The 22,539-nt window shown below is 37.6% G+C and overlaps 1 non-coding gene across 1 annotated transcript; it reads left to right on the forward strand.

The window, feature by feature from the left end:
• The first annotated feature begins 21,888 nt into the window (after positions 1-21,888).
• On the forward strand, positions 21,889-21,993 carry LOC141709848 (small nucleolar RNA R71). Its single transcript, XR_012570404.1, has one exon. It is a non-coding gene; the product is annotated as a small nucleolar RNA R71 (small nucleolar RNA).
• The last annotated feature ends 546 nt before the right edge of the window (positions 21,994-22,539 follow it).

Here is a 22,539-nt window from a genome sequence, read left to right on the forward strand (position 1 = left end):
ACTTGTTGTATGCTCAAAGGAAGAAGTTTCTTGTGACGCCCTCCAAACCCGGGGTCTATGTAACGCCCCCAAATCCGGGGCCAGGAATCTGGGTCATCACACCATCCTTCACTCATGTGTAACCTGATATTGATTCAATAATCCAACAGACCCCAATCTCATACTCGCACACACAAGTTATAGCCTTAGAAATGACGTACAAAATGTAATCTTTTTTTATTACACTCAAATGTACTTTACAGGATCCCAAACAATTATTTATAACCTCTACATGAAGTTACAATAATTACGACTGATATCTTATATCTATCCGATACTCTAGCACACTTGAGACAAAGCTTCCAGGGATCCTCCCCATGACTGCAAGCGACTAAGTCCCACACCGGCATACTGGTTATCTGTTGTGTTGTGTCATTTAAAAGAAAGCAAGAGTGAGCTATAATGCCCAGCATGATAATGTACAATATGAAAATGACTGTATGATAAACTCACGTAAAATATCATATTTGATAGTTACATTTTATTCGAAAATAGTTTCCCTTGGTGATATACACCTTTTACAAAAACAATCATTTGGTGGATTTTATTAACCTGCGAATACCTTAATACTAAACCCAACACCTAGGCTTAGGTTACGGTATTGCATCACAATTCCAATTGGAAGAATAGGACATTCGTTGGAGCCACCACATACGATGATCAGTCGTAATACGATAATAGTAACCTTTTCTACTAGTAGAAGGACGACACGTTAGTATCCCGGTTATCACCCTTGCCGCATTCAGGCTACATGTCCCATTTTCGGGTATACACATACTTCAAAAGTTCCTGAGTACACAGAGTACCTTCACCTGCGGTACCTTTGGTAGTCCATCTAGCACACATAGTACTAGAGTCTACCCCTCCCTTGTCCTTTAAAAGAATTCTATCAATCTCGAGAACTCGAACCACATCGAAGTTCCCTAAGCATTTTGCTTGTTGATATAAACAACTTATCTCTCTAAGATATAAGTGTATATATGTATATACGTACTTCCGAGATTTTCGGAGGAAGTACTAAGGATGTGAGTTGACCGTTGTCAACAGATAATTAATAAGGGGGAAAAGTTTCTCCTTGAAACTATATTCAAAATATTAAATAAGTCGGGATAATATTCACCGACGATCTAAAATTATTCGAATGATATTCCGAAATCAGGAAGTATATTTTAAATCAGGATCTATGATTTTTAAATCAATAATAAACCCTTTAAGAATAATAATTAATTAAATAATAGTTGATAAATAATTAAATCTCGAATGAGTTTACTCTCTAGAAGAATATTTAAAATAATATTCCTCAACTAGTTTGTGTCTACATAATTTAATAATCTATAATGATTAATCGGGTTTGAAATAAATAATCGTTGGAGTATAATTTTCCCATAATAAAGGAATAAGTATATAGTATTTATTTTTCGAACCATAAAATATAGTTGAGGTAATATGATCGTTGGGAAATCGTTTTAATAAAAGTTCGAGGTATTTTAATGTTTCGTAAGTGGACGTTGAGTCCCTTTTAAAACGTACTACTATGGACTTATAATCGTCCAAAACATCTCCGGGATGATTCCCGGGTTTATACTTTATAAAACAAAACTGACCGACTCTCGGTCTTACAACTTACATATCACGCTCTACTGTAGCGTTAATATTCTTAACTAAAATGCCTCCGGAATACTTCCGGGTTTTCATCAATTTCACTGACCGATCCTCGGTCTAAAATATATACACGCTACGCTACTCGCTAGCGTCAATATTCTCAATTATAAACTCCTCCGGGATACTTCCGGGTTTTTATAAGCTTACACCGACCGGCTCTCGGTCTAAATATAATATTTCGAACTCGGTATGAACATATACTAGAAATTATCAACAATTGAGGAATGTAATACATCTCAACTTCGTAAAACAGTTTAAAGCAATCTCATGCATATATGACAGTTTTGTAAAATATTCACAACACAACAGTTCTTAAAAGGTAGGGTTTGAAAATTTTCCTGGGTATCTCGAGGTGGAGGATGCTCTAGGTTCCGCTCGGAAATCTATAATCATAAACATAATTCGTTTTGTTAGGTCCCGTCCTAATTTACGGTAACTCGCACTTCATGCATTACTTATTATGCACTCTCTCAACTTATACTACCCTTATTATTCCTTTAAGTTCTTATTCACATTATGGTCGCTTCATTTTTCTAAGTATCTTAGGTTCATTTTCTTTATCGTCGTCGGCTCCGCTTATGGATTCTTATAGTTTCTACTCGCGCGGTCTCGGCTCCGATATTTTTATAAAACTGAAAAATCATTGTTTTCACTTGAAATTTTTATGTAAGTTAGGAAACTCAAAATAATACTCTCTGTAAAAATTTCATGATTTATGAACATTCTTAAGTCGATCCTTTATATTTTCAAAGTTCGTGATTTGTAGCAGTTTTTGTCGCGTAAATTACTTTTACTAAAACAACCATAACTTTTGATCCGTAAATCAGAATCAAGCGATTCAAGCGCCTAAACGATCCTTATAACATTTCCTATCATAATCAAGGGTTATTTTTCAAGAAACTACAGTTTAAAAGTCCGGGATTTTCTGCAGAAACTTAAGGTTACGATTCATTGGTTTTAACGGAGTTACGTTTACGATCGGGGTTTCGTTTACGCCCTAACTCTTAACACAACCACCAATAATCATCATTTCATCATCAACACACAAACTCCTCTCAAGAACATCATGTTCTTGAGGCAACAACAATCAATCTTAAATCTACTTAACTTAAACTTCAAGATCTCAACAATACCACTTCTTAAACTAAGTTTTCTACCACATACTAAATGGATATTAAATAAAGTTGGGCCAAAGATTTTTTTACCTTTCTTGAAATATTGAGATGTGTTCTTGAGGATGGTAGAGGCTTGGAAGTGCTTGGTATGATTTTTGGAGCCTAGAACCACCATTGAAATCAAGAATCCAAAGAGAGGTTACTATTTATACTATTCACTAGTGAGTTTCTTGATTTTATTTTACCCATCAAACCTTGATAAAAAGAGATGAAAGAATTTTCTTACCTTAGTTTAATTTCTAGGAAGCTTAATAATTAATGGGATGATTTTACCAAGGCTAGAACTTGAGTTTTGAAATGGAATTTCTCCCTTTTTCTTCAAAGGGCCGAATGGAAGAAGTGAATGGGTGGGGGGTATTTATACTTGCTTCCCTTGGTTGCTTAGCTTGGTTGTTTTGCTAGGTTACTTCTAGGAAATGGGGGTGATATCTTTTCTTGATCTTTATTCTTCCTAGTTTAGCATTCTAGGTTTATTATTTGTTGCAAATCTTAGGGACAAATCTTAGGTAGCTTCCTAGAAACTACTTGTGTTAGCTTCCTTAGCACATTATTTGGATAGCTTGCTTGATCATCCTATGGTTAGCTTACTATTTGATAAAGTAACCATGGTTACTTTCTTACCATGGTTTAGTTAGTGCGTTACGTTTATTTAATCATTCACGCGTTCGCTCGGTTGCTTAAACGTTTTCTGTAATACTTACTCGTAAATGGTTCGCGACGTAATTCCTTTCTTATTTATTCCTTATATTTTTAATTATCATACTTGAATATAAATCCGTAGGGTTTTAATCTCGTAATTCTATTGTGATTCCCGTAATCCTCGATGAGTCGTAAATACGGTCGTTTTTCAAAGTTCATTTTCTTCGAAAACTAATAGTGTTTATATACACTCATTTAGTACGTATAATCATAATATCAACTCCGAAACTCATTTTCTCATGCACTACATAGTGTGGGCTCAAAAGTTTTTCCAGTTCGTCAGGGTTACTATTCATTAAACGTTTTACAAGATCTCAAAAATTCAAGTTATTATATTATCATTCATAAAGATCTTTTACCGATGTCAAAAATTTGGGTTCTTACAGTCTAGATGTGGAGGTCACTATATAATAAACCACAATATAAAAGACACATCAGAATGAAATAATAAATATGACCCCTTGCATGCAACTGGATCGATCACAGGTTATAGTATGAAACAGACACTTATACAAACCAAATGTTATTACAACCCATAAGTCTATTTAGTTTTACAATCTATTCAAATTTTATTACAAACCTCTAGACTAGTCAAGCATCCCAAAACAGTCTACCTGGAAACACACTAAACTATCTACAAGTACACTTCTCCTGGTCAAACCTGGAACTCAGGCCTGCTCTGACTTAGCTGAAACATTAGAATAATAAACAAGTATGAGCGAAAGAAATGCTCAGCAAGCAGTATAAAGTGTGCTTGAAATGATAAACCACATTTTGATAATAACTGAATAACAGGATAAAACCAGTGATATTTGATCAACAATAAAAGCTAAACAAGCTATCAGCAATAAATGATAATTTTTAGATTAGAATCTATCACCGAAGGACCTACTATCACATGCTTATTAGCCTGTATGATAGCACTGGATAATGGTTCGTAGAAACATGTCCCAAAACATGAGTACTCAAATAAAAAGGCAATATATCTTCCTGTGGAATAAGTTGTGTTATAATATTTCATATAACACTTGGCCCTCCGTTGGACCATCCGCCCCGGTCACTTACGCAGTCATCCAATCCATAAAACATTTTGATTAAAGGAGCCGATTCAAATGACATCCTTAACACATAACTCTCCATTTCTCATGGTCCAGAGTTATCTCAAGAACCGATGGCGAAAAAACAAGAACAATTAGTTATTCACTAATCTCAATTCAACGTTCCACTGTGTAGAGTAATTTATAGCGATAAGTAAAAATGTTTAACTATTCTGAATTTAGAATAGGGAAACAATACTTGAAATATAACACATGGAGGTTCAAGAATATTTGCATGATATAATTAACAATCTGATAATTAGAATGATAAACTATTCTGGAATTAGAATAGCGTAGAAAACTTGCAGTATATGAGAAAGTTCAGGAATATTAGCTTAATAGGATTCGAAATAAATGTCACTTGAACGATAAGTGAAGGTAGGGATACTTGCCTGGTATGCTCGATAACTTCTTATTATAACTCTAGCTTATAGCTGCTGGCTACTAACTCTGTCTAACACTTGACTGCACTCCTTGCTACTCGATTCTATAAACAAAATGGACTATCTTAATTAACAGAACCAAACTTAATCAGCGTAACTATACGTCTTGACATCTACCCAATCATAAATAGATAGCATGCATATCACATAGCACGTAATCATGTAATTCATATAACATGTAATCATATATTCATGTAATACATAAATCAGATAGTCAAAAGATAGGTCTCAGTACGTTTAGAACTGAAATAAGATGAATAACAGTATTTATTGATCAGATACCAACTCAGAATGATACACAATTCAAATGACATTGCATTACAAAAGAAATTAGGACTCGAAAGTATTTTTATTGAAAGTGTAATGTTTTTCTGAGTTTGTACGCGTTCATTTCGTATTAAACGGACGAACGGTTTATTTATCACGAATAAAATAAGAATTAAATGGGAATAAATCAATTAATAATAATAATAATTGATTTTTAAATACCAAATTACAATTTTTAAAATCTTAAAAACAATTTTTAGTATTTACTTGAATTAATTATAAATAATTGTATTTTATTTAACTATTTATAAATAAAATTAATTGATTAAATGGATTAACCAATTAATTAAATCTATAAATAATTAATTAAAACAAATCATAAATAATTAAAACAGATATGAATTTTTGAAAATAATAACATAAATAAATTTTGGAATTTAAAACAATTAAGAAAATAAATTTTAGAATTATAAATAATAAGTAAATGATTTTTGAAAGTAAAATAAATGATTTTTAAAAACAGAAATAAATTTTGATTTAAAAGTAAAACAGAAAATACATAAACATGTTTGCACTTGGGCTTTCTTCTCCAGAGGATCAAACGGTGGCCTTGGGGGGGGGGGGGAACCGGCCGACGTTCTGGCGGAAACACGGAAACAAAAGCCGGATTCCATCGTTTTATCCATGCTTTCAGTCCAAGTCGATTCCAGGAACTCAATTAACACTATACTAACATCAAACGATTTCCAGATAATCAAATCCAGCCAAAACTTCCATTAAATCCGGCGGACCTTGAATCTTTCCGGCGAAAATCCGATGTTAGCCGTTCCTTAACCAAAATCAACAATATATGCATCAAATTAAAGCTATAAACACATCTAATCTGTTCATATCACTCCAATCTTCACCCATATCAAGAACAGTCCGAAAATTTGAAAAGTAAAAACACTAAAATTCAAGAACTCGACTTATACTAAAACATAACCAAAATTATATACTAAATCGAATCTCATGAACTTAGGAACAATAATCAATCAACCAAATCATCAAACAATCCTTCAAAAATCAAAAACGAATTCTTAAGAACAAGAACACAAAAAAATCAATTTTTAGAAATACAACACCTCAGATCACGATGTTGATATCAACAGAAAGAGCTTGAAACAAGGATTAATTTGATATGTAGAACGTTCAATTTGGTTTCCTGAATCAATCACAATCATGAATCAAAGCTTTGCTTAAGAATTTTACCCCCCAAAAATGTTCTTGGTTTTCTTATTTTATTTTCTGAATTTTTGATAAATAAATGATAAAATAAATTCTTGCAGCTATTTATATTTTTGGAAAATAAATACCCCTAAATCAATTAAGGTTATTTTTATTCCCATAATTAAAATAATTAAGCTCCAAAATAATAATTACGGGGAATAATTTTAAAAGCGATAAAATATAATTTTTGCATCAAAATTTCCCAAAAATTGCGAATAATGTAAAAATGCTAAAATATTGGGTGTTTGAAATACGAATGATTCTATAAAAATAAAAATATGGATTTTATGGGCTTTGACGTCCCGGTGGGATCTCGGTCCGTTAATTTTTGAAAAACAGAAACGATTTCTAAATTAACATAAAATCCCGAAAATGCATAAAATACATTCAAATGCACATAAAACAAGATAAATCGAGTACCTCGATAAAGAAGCTATTAAACACGTGTCTCGATTACAGATCGATTCATATAAATGCAGTTTAAACACATATTAATTACTTGAAAAATTTTCTGGTCCACAAGAGAATACAAATAACAGTTGTAACATTTAATAACATAGCAATAATCACTTTAAACTTATAAAACACATAATATTTATTTATTTAACATAAAATATTCACATAATTTTCCCGGATATTACATCCTTCCCCATTTTAATAGGATTCTGTCCTCAGAATCAGCCTAAGAAAACAAGTGAGGATATTTGGTTTGTATTTCGCTTTCCAACTCCCAAGTCGATTCTTCAACCTTGGGATTCCTCCACAAAACTCGTACTAAAGATACAGACTTATTCCTAAGCACTCTTTCTTTCTTATCTAAGATCTGCACCGGTCGCTCTACAAAAGACAAATCTGGCTGAATCTCAATTGGCTCGTATTCTATCACATGATTCGAATCAGGAAAATAACGCTTCAACATTGACACATGGAACACATTGTGGATATGCGGCATGTATGATGGTAAAGCTAACTCGTAAGCGACCTTTCCCACACGCCTCAAAATTTCAAAAGGGCCAACATAACGTGGATTCAACTTTCCTTCCTTTCCAAATCTTGATAATCTTTTCCAAGGAGAAATCTTCAAAAGCACTGCTTCACCAACTTCAAATTCCATATCCTTTCTAGAAGGATCAACATATTTGCGTTGACGATCTTGAGCTGCCTCTAATCATTTCCGAATGAGCTCTACTTTCTCTTTTGTCTGCTGGATCAATTCTGGACCTAAAATCTTTCTCTCACCAACTTCTTCCCAACGTATTGGAGATCTGCATCTTCTTCCGTACAAAGCTTTATAAGGCAGCATTCCAATACTGGCATGCTAACTGTTGTTGTAGGAGAATTCAACTAATGGAAAATGTTCGTCCCAACTTCCTTCAAAATCTAGTGTGCACACCCTTAGCATGTCTTCAATAATCTATATTGTCCTTTCACTTTGACCATCTGTTTGTGGATGATACGTGGTACTCATATTTAGCTTCGTTATGAGACAATCTTGAAAATTTCTCCAAAATCTTGAATTAAATCGAGGATCTCTGTCTGTAACTATGGATACTGGAACTTCATGTCGAACTATAATTTCCTTCAGATATAACTGAACTAATTTATCCAATGAGTATCTCTCGTTGATAGGAAGAAAATGCGCTGACTTCGTCAATCTGTCAATAATAACCCAAATAGCGTCATGATTTGCCTTGTTCCTCGGTAATCCAACTACAAAATCCATCACAATATGTTCCCACTTCCATTCTAGAATGTCCAATGGTTGTAACAATCCACTGGATCTTTGATGCTCTTCTTTGACTCACTAGCATGTGTAACACTTACTTACCCATTCAACAATTTCTTTCTTCATACTTGGCCACCAAAAGTTTTCTCTTAAGTCCATGTACATCTTTGTACTTCCGGGATGAATTGAATATCTGGAGTTGTGAGCATCTCGAAGAAATTCATCTTTCAGCTCGACTACATTGGGTATCCATATTCTGGACACTACACCATAAATGACCTATTGCAACCCCTTCCGGAGAAATGTTACCCTAATATGTTACATTAGCTATACTACTCATGGCCTAGTTTAACATTATATTTTTTGTGTTACCTTAGCCAAAAACGTGGTGTTGCATTAGCTATAAAGTGTTACAACTTGTAACATACATGTAAAATTGTTAGCTTTGAGTATTAAAATATTAATATAATAAATTTTTGAGCTTCAATATTAATTTTACAAGAATTTAAGGTGATATACAAATTGAGTAAATACGATACATGATGATATATGAATTTTATACGTAATAAAATTTACAAAATTTAAAGTTGAAAATTCTCAAAATAATAAATTTTAAAATAATTTAAACTGAAATATTTAAAATTAATAAAAATAAAAAAAATCCCTCTTGTTTAGTATGAGCACCGATATATAAAATTTTAAAATAAAAAATATTAAAATGTAGATACACGAATTTATGAATTAAAAAGAAAAATATAAAAGTAATTAATTAAGTTTCTAATAAAATAGTTAAGATTTGTACTCATAAAATTTATTTTTTAAATCAATACATTTTCTAAAAGTAAAAATATATTGTCATAACTAAGAGCGGGCAACCAATTTTCAACTTAGGCGCTCTCATTTTAACATTTTCCCTCTCTCAATTTTCACTATCTTTAAACCCCACACTCTCTCTCCTAGAATTTACTCTCTCTCACCCCCTCTTACCCCGCTCTCTCTTAGCCTCTACATCTCTCTATCTTTCTCCCCATCTTAGTATCTTACATAGCTCATTCTCACTCTCAATCTCAGCCACTACATATCTCTCGCCCCTCTCCAGTAAATTTTGTTCCTCTAATTAGGGCTTTAGTTGGAGGCTATGACTATGGTTCTTCAATTTAGGGGTTTTTTTAGAGTTCCTTAATTTAGGGTTTTTTTGTTTTTATTTCAATTGACTTAATTTCTTCACTTAATTTTCAACTAATTCATGTCTCTTTCTGATTCAATTTGGATTCCATTTTTAATCTTGAACTATTTTTTTTAGTTTAGGTTTTGGATTTTCATCTTCTTTTCGGAGTTTCGATTCGGTTCAGTTGGAGCTGCGATGGGTTTTGGAATTATGGCTTATTCTTGTGGTAAGTTGAAAACAATAAAAACCCTAAATATAGTCATCCGATTCCAGATATAGATATTATGTATTTAGCATACTTTAATATTTTGATTTCAAAAGAAAATGACAATGATAACTAATTTATATTTACGTCATTAAAGCCAATCATAAAACTTTAGTTTCATTACGCTGTTCAAACAAGTATTATAAAAAGTGTTCTTAATTACATATCTCATGTATGTCTAAGGACTTTAACAGGCTAGTTTATACCTACAAGAAGTAGCTGCTTAGAAATAGATCTATAACTGGCATGAGTTTAAAGGTAAAACTAATACCCTTAAGTACAAAAATTCTTTTTGGTAGTGTTTGGGAAGTAACATGTCTTACAAAATTTATTCTTTCGAGCTCTAACTGATAATGGGGGCCAAAGGCCACCTCCACCGCAACCATGATTCACCTTTCCAAGAGATAGTTGTTAGTGATATCGACAGTTGTTAGTGATAACTGTAAATGCTCTCTATGAAGGTAATTGTCCATATAAACTATACAAAGACCATGATACAATGAAAGACAAGTATAATCTAGGAATAAGTATACAATTAAAGACAAGGATAAAAGTCATTTACGCATCAGCCACAACCTTTTGAATATAAAGCTAGCAATGCCAATGATACTTTTGAGATAACAAGAATATAGTAGCAAATACTAGATAACAATAAACAAACACCTTATTTTGTTCTTATGTATATCATATATGAATTGAAGTAACAAGAATTAAACTTTCATACGAGTCAATATTGGTCCAGATTTTGGCTCCAAAAAAGCATACCTTAAGTGCTCAGGTAAAGGTTTACGCTCAAGTATAGGAGCTTCCTCAATAGATGGCTTGAGGCATTTGGGAGATTTGTTCAGCTCCTCCATTCTAAGAGATTCAAAAGGCATATCCATCTTCCTTTTCCAGGTAGAAGCATTCAGATGTTGCAACTGCTCATCACCTTCATCATCTTCGCTATCAGAATTCCCCACAATTGATCAAGTTTTGAAGTAACCACAAAATCGACCAACTCAACCTTTAAGAACTCCTCATTTTCTGTAGGGAATTTTATGGCATTGAACACATTAAAAGTTACATCCTGATCCAACACTCGCACGGTGAGCTCACCCTTCTGCACATCTATCAAGGTTCGGTCAGTAGCCAAGAAAGGTCTTCCCAAGATTATAGGAATCTTCTTGTTATGGATTAAAACTACTATATATAATTGCTGTATTTAATACTAAGGAACGTGAGCTTCGAGGCTCGATTTGACTGCTCTTGTGTTTCGTGACTCAATCTGCCTTAACAAGATGCCTACGTACCTTGCTGATTGCCAAGGATCAAGTCAAAAAACGTAGTTCTGATTTGTGGGGTGAGACCCCTTATATAGATGTGGGAGTCCTTGAATTGGACTTTGGTATAGGAGACTTGGTGGACAAGCCTCTGAATTAGGATAGACTTAGGAGTCCTAGGAAGTAGGAAGCTGATTCCTTATCTTTTTAGGTCCCCTTGAGGCTAATCTCTAAGGATTTATATCTTTATCGGGACTCTTTTCAACATCTGATTTCTCCCTTATTAATTAATTACGAAATTAATTAATAATCAGGGCCTTTGGGCCTTTTTTTATTCCATCAGACCTGAACTGGTCCATCAGCTTTAACCTTTCTGGTTTGAGTATCGTATATCTATTTATTGGGCCTAGCAGCCCATACCTGGCAGTATTTAATTATACTATCATAATTTATTTATCCCTATCATTTGCCCCCCAACTTTTGAGAAACATTGATTAAGTTTCGCAGAAGTTAAATCTACTCGTTCCCTTACAGGGTTTTGTTTTTGCGTAAAGTGTGGAGCGACCTACACATTTACAATGAATCTTCCTTTTATTCAGGAATTATCTTAATTTCCAGGAATTTTTCCCTAATTTTCTGGGATTTTCCCTAATTTTCTGGGATTTTCCCTAATTTTCTGGGATTTATCCTTAATTTCTGGATTTTTTCCCTAATATTCTGGATTTTTCCCTAATTTTCTGGGATTTATCCTTAATTTCTGGATTTTTTCCCTAATATTCTGGGATTTATCCTTAATTTCTGGATTTTTCCCTAATTTCTGGGATTTATCCTTAATTTTCTGGATTTTTCCCTAATATTCTGGGATTTATCCTTAATTTTCTAGATTTATTCCTTAATTTTCTGGATTTTTCCCTAATTTTCTGGGATTTATCCTTAATTTCTGGATTTTTTCCCTAATATTCTGGGATTTATCCTTAATTTCTGGATTTTTCCCTAATTTCTAGGATTTATCCTTAATTTTCTGGATTTTTCCCTAATATTCTGGGATTTATCCTTAATTTTCTGGATTTTTCCCTAATATTCTGGGATTTATCCTTAATTTTCTGGATTTATTCCTTAATTTTCTGGATTTTTCCCTAATTTTCTGGGATTTATCCTTAATTTCTGGATTTTTTCCCTAATATTCTGGGATTTATCCTTAATTTCTGGATTTTTCCCTAATTTCTGGGATTTATCCTTAATTTTCTGGATTTTTCCCTAATATTCTGGGATTTATCCTTAATTTTCTGGATTTATTCCTTAATTTTCTGAAAATATTAACATTTTTCAGAAATTATTTAAGGAATTTCCTTATTTTTCTTTTTTTTATACAGATTTCGACCAGGAATCCATTCGGCCAGGATCCTGGTCGAATTAACCTTCAGTATGCCTTGGTCGACTGAATTTCGAGCAGGTTCTATTCGATCAGGAATCCTGGTCGATTTTCGGCCAGGATTTTCACCCCTTCCTCTTTTTTTTTTTTTTTTTTTTTTTTTTTTTTTATAGTTTTCGAGCAGAAAATTTTCGAGTAGGAAATTTCAATTTCGGTCAGGATTTTCGGTCAGGAGTCCTAGTTTTGACCGAATTAACTTCCCTTGGTTGCCCAGGTCGATAGAAATTCGGGCAGGATCCATTCGACCAGGATTTGGCCTTGCTTTCTGGTCGACAATCTTCTCAGGGTTAAGAAAAGAGGATCAGGATTTTCGGTCAGGAGTCCTAGTTTTGACCGAATTAACTTCCCTTGGTTGCCCAGGTCGATAGAAATTCGGGCAGGATCCATTCGACCAGGATTTGGCCTTGCTTTCTGGTCAAATAGGTTTAAATTCTGGTCGAAATAACCATTTTCTTTAGCCCTTGTCGACAGAATTTCGACCTCAACTCTTTGGATTAGGAATGTATCTGGGTTTATCTGGGTTTTGCATTTGGGCCCTAATGCTGGGCTAAAACTTGGGTTTTGTTTATTTTTTATTATTTTTTTTTTTACAGTTTTCGAGCAGAAAATTTTCGAGTAGGAAATTTCAATTTCGGTCAGGATTTTCGGTCAGGAGTCCTAGTTTTGACCGAATTAACTTCCCTTTCTAGCCTTGGTCGAAGCCTTTTCGATCTCAACTAATTCGACGATGAATACAACATGAAACCTGATCGAATTGGGTCTGGGATTTGGGATATATTACTTTCTATGACTCCATATATTTGATTTGGGCCCTAAGTCTGGGCTGGATTTTTTCCAATCTCAAATTTGAGCCTAAGATTTGGGCCTGAATTCTTTTATGGGTACTTTATTTTTGACCCTGGGCCTTTTCCAAACCAGGCCTTTACCTTGGGCCTTCCCCTTTTTTGACTGGCTTTTTGTATTAGGCCCCTTACTTTTAACTGGGCTTCTTTGGTCCACCCTAAATTGGTCTTTAATTTGGGGCCATTTAATTTTCAGCTAATTGGGCCCTTTTCTGGGCTTACCTCTTATTGGGTTGATCTTTGCCCTAAACCTGGGCTAGATTTATGAAACCTTGTATTGGGTTTCAACTTGGGCCCTTCTGGGCTTTGATCTTTAATTGGGCACTTAGTATTGACCCTGGGCTTGATTTATTGATCCCTATACTGGGTTTTTTTCTAATTCAAGTAGGATTAAGCCTTATTTTTGGGCCTTCATTTATCCAAATCCTTTTTGGATTTGGGACTTATTTCTGGTTTTTGAAGATAATACTCATATATATTTTCTTCCAGTTTTTGGACCCCGGGTGCTGGGCTTTGAATATTTGGGGCCCTTATCTGGGCTTGACATACTTCCAGGCCCAACAAGTTTTAACCCTTTTTTTTTTGAATTGGGCCTTTTTATAGGGCTTTCATATCATGCATCTAATTTAATTGCCATGCCATAGAGATTCAAACATATTTCGAAAAATTCTCTGAGCTTCAAAAATTGTTTGGGATTCATCCCTTACACAAGTCTTAATAAACTTCATAATAAGACATATAAATCCTAAGCAAAGCTTCAAGGTGCTTTTCAACCTACTCTCCATCATGACAAGTGAGAATCGTATCCAACTGCCCTACACATAGTAAACCTTCAGGTTTTGTGCATGCCAAGTTCTCGGGACTTCAAAACCATCCATAGTCTCCAGCTTGTAGGTTCCTCTACCCTGAACACTCTTGACTCTGTACGGCCCTTCCCAATTCGGGGCAAGCTTCCCTTTTTGTCCTACACCAGATGCTTCTATCTTCCTCAAGATTAGATCGCCTTGTTTAAAAAACCTTTCTTTAACCCTTAGGTTGTAGTAGAATGAAGCTTTTTTCTGATATTCTACTATCTTTGCATGTGCTTTATCTCGCACTTCATCAATTAAATCCAGGGCTAATCTCTGCCCTTCCTTATTTTCTTTCTCATCGAAAGCCTGAATCCTTGGAGAGGAATGTGATATCTCCACGGGAACTACTGCTTCCGCCCCATATGCCAACATGAAAGGAGTTGCATCTGTCGTGACTCTACAAGTAGTCCTGTAGGCCCATAATATTGGAAGTATCTCATCTACCCAATTATTTCTTGACTTCTCGATCCTCTTCTTTAGTCCATCCAGGATTATCCGATTTGCTACCTCTGCTTGTCCATTGGCTTGCGGGTGAGCCACAGAGGTGAATCGTAACTCGATTTCATTTTCTTCACAATACTTCTTGAATTCCTCATTGTTGAATTGTGTTCCATTGTCAGTGACAAGGATACGGGGAATTCCATATCGGCACATAATGTTTTCCCACAGGAATTGTGCAACCTGCTTAGTAGTGATTTTGGCCAAGGGTTTGGCTTCAATCCACTTGGTGAAATAATCAATGGCTACAATCAGAAATTTCCTTTGTGCCATGGCCATAGGAAAAGGCCCTAGAATATCCATCCCCCACATGGCAAAGGGAATAGGCGAGTTGATAGAGGTCAGCATCTCGGGGGGTTGTCTGGCGACTGGTGCATGCTTCTGACAACGATCACACTTCTTTACATATTCTTTGGCATCAGCCATCATTTCTGGCCAATAGAAGCCTAAACGAGTTATCTTATGAGCCAAGGCCCTGCCCCCCAAGTGTTGCCCACAAATACCTCCATGCACTTCCTCAAGAGCTAAGCGTGCCTCATCGGGCCTGAGACACCTCAAGTAAGGAACCACGAAAGATCTTTTATATAGAATTCCATCTATCAAAGAGTACCTTAGTGCTCGAACAGTTAACTTCCGTGCCTCAATTGTATCGCTTGGCAACCAACCGGTCTGAATGTGAGCCTTGATGGGATCAATCCATGACGTCCCCAAGCCTACGGGAGCCACAAGCTTAACATCTATGCTTCGTGTCTTCAAAACACGGAAGTACACACTTCCTGAACTTTCTTCAATCTCAGATGAAGCAAACTTTGATAGCGCATCTGCTTTAGCATTTTCTTCCCTTGGAATGTGTTCAACATGGCATTCATTAAATTGGGTCATCACAGCCCTTACTAGGCGAACATACTTTGCCATCGTATCATCCCTTGCTTCAAATTCTCCCTTTACCTGGGATATGATCAACTTCGAGTCTCCACGGACCTTTAAGTTTTTGACTCTAAGTGTCCCAGCTAGACCAAGGCCAGCAATCAGGGCTTCATACTCTGCCTCATTGTTTGTGGTTGGGAAGTCTAGCTTCATGGCATACTCAATTAAGAATCCATCAGGGCTTTGCAAAACCAACCCTGCTCCACTGGAATTTGTTTTTGATGCTCCATCAAAATAGAGAACCCAATATTCTTTCTCCTTGTCCCCATTGTCGACTCCCTTGTCTTGAGGTGTGGTATCTTCCTGCCCCCCGACTTCTTGGTTGGGTATGGTACATTCCACCACGAAGTCAGCTAGTGCCTGGGCTTTTATGGCCATACGTGGCTTATACTTAAGATCGAACTCTCCAATTCTATTGCCCACTTAATCAGTCTCCCACTTGCCTTGGGACTGTGAATGATATTTCTCAGTGGCTGATTTGTTAGCACTTCAATTTGGTGAGCTTGAAAATAAGGACGCAGCTTTCTTGAAGCCATTACCAAGGCTAAAGCGAATTTCTCAATGGCTGAATAATTCAACTCAGCACCATGCAAAATTTTGCTGACATAGTATACGGGTTTCTGGACTTTCAGTTCCTCCTTAACCAACACCGCGCTCAAGGCGCTTTCTGAAACAGCCAAGTATAAGAATAAAACTTCACCCAGAACTGGCTTGGCCAACAACGGGGCCTGGCCCATATACTTCTTTAACTCTTCAAATGCCTTCTGATTTTCCTCACTCCATACAAAGTCTTTAATGTTCTTTAATGACTTGAAGAATGACAAGCACTTGTCTCCTGACTTGGAGATGAATCGTCCTAGCGCAGCAACCCTTCCTGTGAGTTTCTGAACATCCTTGACAGTTTTTGGGGGTTCCATGTCCAGGATTGCCTTTATTTTATCGGGGTTAGCCTCAATTCCCCTCTTTGAGACCATCAATCCCAAGAATTTTCCAGATCCTACTCCGAAAGCACACTTCGTGGGATTCAACATCATCTTGTGGTACCTCAGGACCTCAAAAGCTTCCCTCAAATGGGTTATATGATCAGTCTTTACTAGACTCTTGACTAGCATGTCATCAACATAGACTTCCATAGTCTTCCCAATAAGATCCTTAAAAATTTTATTCACCAACCTTTGATAGGTGGCTCCTGCATTCTTGAGACCAAACGCCATAACAAGATAACAATAAACGCCAAAGTCAGTGATAAATGATACCTTTGGAATGTCATCCTTATGCATTTTGATCTGGTTGTATCCGCTAAACCCATTCATGAAACTCAGCATCTCATGTCCAGCGGTGGCATCAATCAAAGTATCAATTCTAGGCAGCGGAAAACAGTCTTTGGGGCATGCATCATTCAGATCGGTGAAGTCTATACACATCCTCCACTTTCCATTAGCCTTCTTCACCATTACAGGGTTTGCTAACCACTCCGGAAATTGAATCTCCTCAATGAAACCAGCCTCTAAGAGCTTTTCCACTTCCTGCTTTATAGCCTCTTGTCTTTCCGGGGCAAAATTTCTTTTCTTTTGTTTCACTGTCTTCCGGCTTGGATCCACGTTTAACTTGTGGGTAATTAACTCCGGGTCTATGCCTGGCATATCAGCTGCTGACCATGCAAACACATCACTATTTTCTTGCAAAAATTTCACTAACTTCCCTCTAAGGGGCTCCTCTAATGTAGCTCCAATGAAAGTCATCCTCTCAGGATTCTTGGGATCTAAAGGAACCGAAACCAATTCTTCTGCTGGCCTTCCTCTATTCTCATCATTTTCTCGAACATCCATATCTTCAATAGGAAGAACCTGCCCCCCGACTCCATCTGCCCTCAAAGAGGCCACATAACAGCTTCTAGCCATTTTTTGATCTCCTCTCTCTTCTCCAATCCCGTTTCGGGTGGGAAACTTCATGACTGAATGGTAGGAAGAGGGGACTGCCTTGAAGGCATGTATCCCTGTTCTCCCCATGATAGCATTATAAGTTGAACTAGCCTTTACCACCATAAAATCCAGCATCTGCGTTGCTTGCCTTGGCTCCGTACCTATGGTGGTTGGCAATTTAATTATCCCTTCCACAGGACATTCTACTCCAGCAAATCCATATATCGGCATGTCGGTTGGTGTCAACTGGGAGTCGTTATACCCCATCCTTAGGAAGGTGTCGTGGAGCAAGATATCCACAGAAGCACCATTATCCACAAGGACCCTCTTAACCGGGCTATTTCCTATTATCGGCGTTATGACCAGCGGGTCGTCATGGGGAAACTTCACACCCTCTAGGTCGGAATCATCAAAAGCCAATGTTACTTCTGTCCTGGCCCTCTTCGGGGCTTCTCCAACAATATGCATAACCTCTCTAGTATATGCCTTTCTGGAATTTTTGGACAATCCAGCAGCAGTTGGACCTCCAAAGATCGTGTTTATCACAGGCCCTCGAGGTCTCGGCCCTCCATAAATGGTGTTTATAACTGGTCCTCTAGGTTGGGGGTTTCGCCCCTGATCGTCTTGGTCCCTCCTACGATCTTCAAAGTTCTTCCTTCCATTATTATTTCTGTCCCCTCCATCTCCAGTATACTTGTTCAATCTTCCTTTTCGAATCAAAAACTCAATTTCATCTTTCAATTGCCTACACTCATCGGTGTCATGGCCGACATCTTTGTGAAACCTGCAATACTTGCTCTTATCTAGCTTGGCTGGATCGGCCTTCAAGGGCTTAGGCCAACGAACATCTCGATCTTTCTCGATCTCCATCAAGATCTGGCTTCTGGGAGCATTCAGCTTAGCGTATTCGGTGAACTTTTGCCCAGGTCCTCCCTTCTTGGGGGTTGAATCAGGGTTTTATTCGGTTTTAGGATACTTATCCTTAGCGATATACTCCAGATCAATTTTCCGCTTCTTGCCTCCAGTGGGCTCATTACTTACTACGGTCTTCCTCATGCTTTCTTCAACCTTGATATACTTCCCTGCCCTCTCTTGGAGCTGCAACATATTTTCAGGGGGACGTTTGGCCAAGGACATCTTGAAAAACTCATCCCTAGTTCCTTGTTGCAGTGCTATCATAGCTACCTTATCATCAAGGTCTGGGACTTTTAAAGCCTCGTTTGTAAAACGATTCAGGTAATCTCTCAAGGATTCCTTAGCTTCTTGCACAATACTCATAAGAGATGCTGAACTTTTCTCATGGACTTTTCCACTGATGAACTGCTTAATAAAAGCCTGACTTAACTCTCTGAACGATCCAATAGAGTTTGGGGGCAAGCGACTGTACCATCTTTGAGCCATACCTGACAGGGTTTGAGGGAAGGCCCGACACTTTATAGCATCATTCACGGGTTGCAGCAACAGTGCATTAGAGAATGTCCTAACATGATTAGCGGGGTCTCCCGTGCCATCATAGGCTTTGATAGTGGGCATCTTGAATTTTCTTGAGATATGGGCATTTATTATCTCTTCTGTGAAGGGTGGAGTTGGATCATCAGGATCTCCAAGGGGAAGGAGATTGCTTGGATCAGTTCTTGGGACAGCAGCCCTTCTTCTTACCGGACCATCCAGGTCTATGATAGGAGGAGGATTTCTCCCCCTAGGAGGTATGTGGGGTCTGGTGGCTTGGTGAGCCTCCAAATCATGCCTCAGCCTTTGGATTTCAGCCTCATGAGCCCTGATCTTTTCCTGCACTTCTTGGGGATTCGCCCCTGGGGTGCTTTGGGGGCGTTGCCTTCCATCGGCCATTGGCTCTTTCCCAGGACGCCTCCTTCTCGGGGCCACTTCATCATCCGAAGATTCGGAGTCTCTCTCAGTGTATGGACCAGAAAATTCCCGATCCTCAGGGATATGATCCAAACCTCGTATATAGGGGGGCGACCGCCCTCGTGCTTCGCTTCGCCCAGCATATCCACTTCCTCCAACCTCAGGGTGAAGGGGCATCCCATAAGGGGGGTTAGTAGTAACAATAGTTGAATATTCATACCCGACGGGTCGAGAATTCACAGGTATATGTATTTGTTGAACTTGAGGATTCGTACCTTGAATAGTCGGGGGAGTTGTCCCTTGTGGCTGAGGATGAGTTGCCCCTGTCTGGGCTTCCCCCTGAGTAGATGCATAAGTTGAATGGGGAGGAACCTCCACGGTTGATGAAATCACCTGGGTTGTCCCTGATGGTGTTCCCTCCTCCAGAGTGCTGGTTGTTCTCCGTGTTCTCGCCATGGTTGTTGTTCCGTTTTTCCCACAGACGGCGCCAAATGTTATGGATTAAAACTACTATATATAATTGCTGTATTTAATACTAAGGAACGTGAGCTTCGAGGCTCGATTTGACTGCTCTTGTGTTTCGTGACTCAATCTGCCTTAACAAGATGCCTACGTACCTTGCTGATTGCCAAGGATCAAGTCAAAAAACGTAGTTCTGATTTGTGGGGTGAGACCCCTTATATAGATGTGGGAGTCCTTGAATTGGACTTTGGTATAGGAGACTTGGTGGACAAGCCTCTGAATTAGGATAGACTTAGGAGTCCTAGGAAGTAGGAAGCTGATTCCTTATCTTTTTAGGTCCCCTTGAGGCTAATCTCTAAGGATTTATATCTTTATCGGGACTCTTTTCAACATCTGATTTCTCCCTTATTAATTAATTACGAAATTAATTAATAATCAGGGCCTTTGGGCCTTTTTTTATTCTATCAGGCCTGAACTGGTCCATCAGCTTTAACCTTTCTGGTTTGAGTATCGTATATCTATTTATTGGGCCTAGCAGCCCATACCTGGCAGTATTTAATTATACTATCATAATTTATTTATCCCTATCACTTCTTATCCTCCTCGAAACCAAGAATTATAAAATCATCTGGGAAGATGAGTTTATCCACCTTGACCAACACATCCTCAACAATTCCTTGTGGATATGTAATAGAATGATCAGCCAACTGCAAAGTCATATAAGTAGATTTTGGGTCAGGTAAGTCTAACTTCTTGAAGTTGACAAAGGTATCATATTGATGTTAGCTCCCAAGTCACATAAGCATTTTTTAAATGATACTTTTCCAATGGTGCAAGGAATAGTGAAGCTTCCAGGATTTTTGAGCTTCGGAGGCAACTTCTGTTGCAGCACAGCACTGTATTCCTCCGTGAGAGAAATGGTCTCCAAGTCATCAAGCTTCACCTTCCGAGAGAGAATACCTTTCATAAACTTCGCATAACTAGACAGCTGTTCAAGAGCTTCATCGAAAGGTATGTTGATGTGAAGTTTCTTGAACACCTCCAGAAACTTTTCAAACTGCTTATCCAGCTTTTTTTTTCTGTACCCTCTTAGGAAAGGGAGGTGGAGGATAGATCTGTTTCTCCCCTGTATTACCCTCAGGAGGAGTGTGTTCAACAGTAGTCTTCCTTTGCTCCACTTCAGCTTCCTTCTACACTTCTTCTTCAGGCACAGCTTCTTCTTCCGAACCTTGAGATTTTTCGGGATTTGCAACCTTCCCAGACTTCAATGTAATTACCTTTACCTGCTCCTTAACTTCTCTCTTTCCTGGCACTTCAGTGTCACTAGGAAGTGTACAAGGTTGACGATTTAACAAGGCATTGTAAGTTTATCTGATTTGATTTTCCAAGGTCTTGATAGAAACCGCTTGGCTCTTGCACATGAGCTCAACTCCTCTAATTCAGATTTTTCATTAGACTGTTGCGGCTGAAGTTGTTGCCTTGGTGCATATTACGGTTGCTGAAAACCAGGGGGGTTGTACTGCTTTACCGGATGCTGCTAATAAGACTTCTGAACCGCATTATGAGTGTTGCTCCAGCTAAAGTTAGGATAATTACAGTTGTTAGGATAATAGGTGGCTGGCACAGGTTGCTGCGACCTCTGAAAGTTGCTCACGAACTGAGATGATTCACTAGAAATGGCACACTGATCAGTTTCATGGGCACCAACACAAATCTCATAGACACTAGTGATTTGATTAACTCTATAATTAGCCAAATAATCCACCTTCATTGTCAAAGCCTTAAGTTGAGCAGCTATGGCAGTAGCTGCATCCAACTCCAGAATTCCTGTTACCTTACCCTGAGATAGTCACTGAGTAGGATTCTGGTATTCATTAGCAGCCCATAAGTTCAATCAATTCATAAGCTTCATCATAGCTTTTAGCCCACAAGGCTCCTCCTGATGCTACATTGAGCATGGGTCAAGAAGTAGCACCCAAACCATTATAGAAACAGTTAATGATCATCCAGTCAGACATCCTATGATGAGAAAACTTCCAAAGCATCTCCTTATATCGATCCCAAACCTCACATAAAGATTCTCCAAATTACTGAGCAAATTGAGTAAGTGCATTTCTGATTGCAGTGGTCTTTGCCATAGGAAAGAATTTGGTTAAGAGCTTCTGAGCAAGATCCTCCCATTTGGTGATAGATCCCGGTGGTAGAGAATGTAACCAGCACTTAGCTTTATCCCGCAAAGAGAATAGGAAAAGCCTCAACTTAATAGCATCTTCAGAAACTCCATTGAACTTGAAAGTGTCGCAGATCTCGAAGAAATCTATGATGTGCATGTTGGGGTCTTTTGTTGGAGAGCCCCCAAACTGAACTGAGTTCTGTATCATCTGAATCGTGCTCGACTTGATCTCAAAGGTATTAGCCGAGATGGCTGGTCAAATAATGCTAGACTGAATATCATTGATCTTCAATTGAGAGTAGTCCATCAAAGCCTCTGGATTCGCTTTTGGTTCTCCCATTACAACAAGAGCTTCATCTTCTTTCTCAACTTGATCTCTTCTTTAACTTTCTCTCTGATGACTACAACTTCTTCCTCAGCTTTATCCAGTGTTCTCTTATGAGTCCGAGAACGCGTATGCATACACGCTCGCTAGATTAACTGAACAAAACAAG

Source organism: Apium graveolens, chromosome 2 (genome assembly GCF_009905375.1).
Source record: "Apium graveolens cultivar Ventura chromosome 2, ASM990537v1, whole genome shotgun sequence".
Classification (NCBI taxonomy): Eukaryota; Viridiplantae; Streptophyta; class Magnoliopsida; order Apiales; family Apiaceae; genus Apium; species Apium graveolens.